This window comes from Fukomys damarensis, unplaced genomic scaffold, assembly GCF_012274545.1.
Source record: "Fukomys damarensis isolate Sample0158 unplaced genomic scaffold, DMR_v1.0_HiC HiC_scaffold_14, whole genome shotgun sequence".
Taxonomy (NCBI): domain Eukaryota; kingdom Metazoa; phylum Chordata; class Mammalia; order Rodentia; family Bathyergidae; genus Fukomys; species Fukomys damarensis.
The window spans coordinates 65,475,835-65,479,349 of NW_022900926.1; positions in this window are offsets into that span (position 1 = coordinate 65,475,835).

Genomic DNA, 3,515 nt, shown 5'->3' on the forward strand with positions numbered 1-3,515 from the left:
GCCAGAAATAAAGCCTGTCATCCAACACATCTAATAAACATATAAGGGTGGTTCAGCGGGGGGGTGGGGGGTGGAGGGGCAGGTGTTTTCACTTTGGGAAGGACCCATTACTTGCTTTTTGAAATCTTAGAAACCAATTGAACTGTGTCCCAGTTCATTTTATGTTAATACTGTTGAATGTGCTAAATACCAGGCTCTGAACCCTTTGCTGAGTGCACAGATAAGGCCTGCCTAACCTCTAGTCCAAGCAGCTCATGCTGCTCATGTCTGGCCAGTTCTTTAGTGGAAACAGTAATCAGAAGCCAGTCATGCTGGCACACACATGCAATCCCAGCACCTGGAAGGCTTACACAGGAAAATTGATAGTTCAAGGTCAGTTGGAGATATACACTGAGATCCTGTCTTCAAAAAGAAAAATTATGAGGCAAACAATAAGATCGGAGAAAACCCTCAAATCTGCCACTTGCAGCTACAAGACACTGGCTACTCAAGGAGTCAGCCCAGTGAGGGAAGTGGTAGCGCTAGGGCGAGGCCCAAGAGCTGGCTGCACCCTGGCAGAGACTGCAGCTCCACAGTTTACTAGCTTCACAGAGTACTAACTCCTGGCAGTTTGGCTTCCTTGTCTGTAAGGTGCTAGTGAAGATATCACCTACCTGGTTAGATCGAAGCCAGGATACAATGAGATAGTGCTTGGGAATGCTCCCCTAATCTCTGACAGAGACCAGTAAACATTAGCTCTTACCTGTTAATTCTATACCTGAGCAGAATTACTTGGATTCCTTCTAAGGCAGGCTCTCTGTGGGTGTACCCAGAGGATGATGGTCTTATCTTTAAGAGGCAATCCAAATTACCTTTGCATACCTTTGGACTTGTCTCGGAATTCCCATGCAGCTTTATATAAGTGGGCTGGTGGGGGAGCAGCTGCCAACTACACATCCTCACCTCATGTCCCAGCCAAGAGTAGCTTTTGGTTCAGCTAGAAGTGCCCTTTGAGCCATGGATCTGAACCCCTGGTGTCTGGCAATACTGCTCTCTGCCCGTCTCAAGGCAGGTGTTGGGGTGTCTGCAGCTGGTACATCTGTATGTGGCCATCAATGGAAATGCATCCAGGTGCATTGGCCACTGGCTAAACAGAATGCTGGTGGGGGCTCACTTCTCATTTTGCTTGTTTAGGGATTTGAGGAAGAAGCTACTCTTTCGGACAAGTTTGGATTCTTGGAGCACAATGCTGCCAATTCTATTAGTGTAACTTTCTAGGCCCGGTTTGTAAGCATTGTTTGCATTTTCTATAGTGAGACACAGGGTGGCGCTCGTTGTTAAGCAATGCCGTGGGTAGGCATGCAAGAGAGAGTAGTTTGTATGAAGATAAAAGGCTGCTGTGAAGGAAAGTGGCTTCAGGATCATCGGTTCAGGGAAAACATTCATTCCTTTTTCCTTTGCCTGGAAATGATAGAACTAAGGTTCTGTTAATGGGAAAAGTGAACCATTGGTCCAGAACGAGGACCATGGAAAGAATATCACCCTCACCCGAGAAATGAGATTTCCATTCATTTATGTGCTGATGAAAGACAAGGACAAACATGGTCTGAAATCTCTCCCATTTGAGGGAAGCCTGGGTCTGGGGATGTTCCCTGTGCGGAGAGCCTTTGAGGGGAACAGCAGCATGGCTGCTGGTGGTCATGAAAGATGAGCGAGGTCCCAGGTCACTGTTCCCAAATCATTGTCCTGTGGGATATTCATCCACTTGCTTGGGGGGAAAGCTCTTTGTTTATGAAACCAGATGAGCTCCTGCAGAGGACCAGGCAGGCTGCAGATTTGCTGTGGAAATTGTCTTCTGATAACTCATCTTTCCAAGGCACAGGCTGCATTTGTATCTTCACATCACTATAAATCTGTCAATGCTGCTATAGAGAAGGGAGCAGGGCCTTCTGCTGGGCGTGTGAAGGCCCATTTGTGTACAGCTTTTACAGGCTGTCAAAGGAAATTCTTTACACTGGGTAAAAGGGAGTGGCTGTGGTTTGGTTTATAGCCATACTAAATAATTTTAATAAAACTAAATCACTGTGTTGCTTACAGTGTCTGTGAGCATCAGAGGAAGACCTAAATCATAGTCCTCCTGCAGTTCCTCACCTCTGGATTTCCCAGGGACCGTGGGTGACACAGTATTGGAGTAATACAGTATCAGTATGAAGTCACTGGGGACTGTTTAAAATACATCTGTGATCACATGTTAAATTTTTCCAAATAAAGCCCTGGATGCATTCAGGAAGTACTTTTGACACATCATTTAATTACTTTATAATAAAAGTATTTTATGTTAAGTTCAAAAAACCAATTGTAAAACTAAGCCCTATACTAGTGATTATAGTTTGTGAAGCCTGTAAGCACAGACTTATCATTATAAATATTAAATACCACCCTTATGGTAAGCTCATTTATTTTCAAAGCACTTTGCGATCATTAATCGCTCACATCTTTGAATTGCTCACATCTCCAAGGCAGTATTATTAAATCCACTTACAAGAGTAGAAACTTGGGCACAAAAGACCTAGAATTCATTACCCTGCAGAGGAAAAGCAGATGCCAGGAATGCTGGCTTGTCCTTTTCCAGGTCTGCCAGAGTTCTGCCAATGCTCACAAAGTTCACTCGCCCTCTTCCACACACAATCGTCCTGCGCTCTGCCATTCCCTCTGGACTGTGACAATCACATCAGTGGGATGACCGGCAGATTGGTTATTCTGATGTCTACTACCACAAAAGTGGTGCTATGAGCTTCATTTTATAGATGTGAATGAAGGGAGTGGTCATGGGAAGGTGACCAGGGCCCATCGCACAGCGCTGTCAGGCTGTGGGGCTGAGTTTAGCTCACTGCCTGCCGGTCATCAGGAGGCTATAGACAAGCATGGTGAGGCCTATTAGGTGCCCAGGTGGTGGGCACAGAGCCACAGTATTGCTGCTCCAACCCACTTGGTTTGTGCTTAGTTTTACGTAAGATGGTGAAAGGAGTTGAGGGCCTTCTTTGTACTTTCCCACACAGAATGTGGCAAAACTCAGTGGGAAGTCCAGGCCATGACTCACCCTCCTTGAACAAATCTTCCCTCTGAGATGTTGAGACTGACTGCTTTGAGTGGTCAGACATCAGGGAGACTGTGAATCTTCTTTTTGCCCTGGGCACTGGCCCTTTTACAGGCCCCCTATCTCTTGGGTTGGATTCCTGCCTTTTTGCCTCAAGACTTGGCAAGACACTGCATCCAGCTTCTTGTTTTTCTGAGGAGGGCTGCACTTCTGTTACTTACAATTAGGATAAACGCTAACATTGGCCTTTTCAGCTTGGGCTGCTGTGACCACAAATGGGGTTAGACACTCCGGGCACCTGATGAATTAATGAGCAGGACATTTACTCTGTGTTTACTCAGGATGGGCAGCTGCTGCACACAGTAGGGCAAGAAACAGGAAGATGTGAGCCTCACCTCCAGCCCCAGGACTCTGGTCCTGTCCAGGTGGTGTGGTAGAG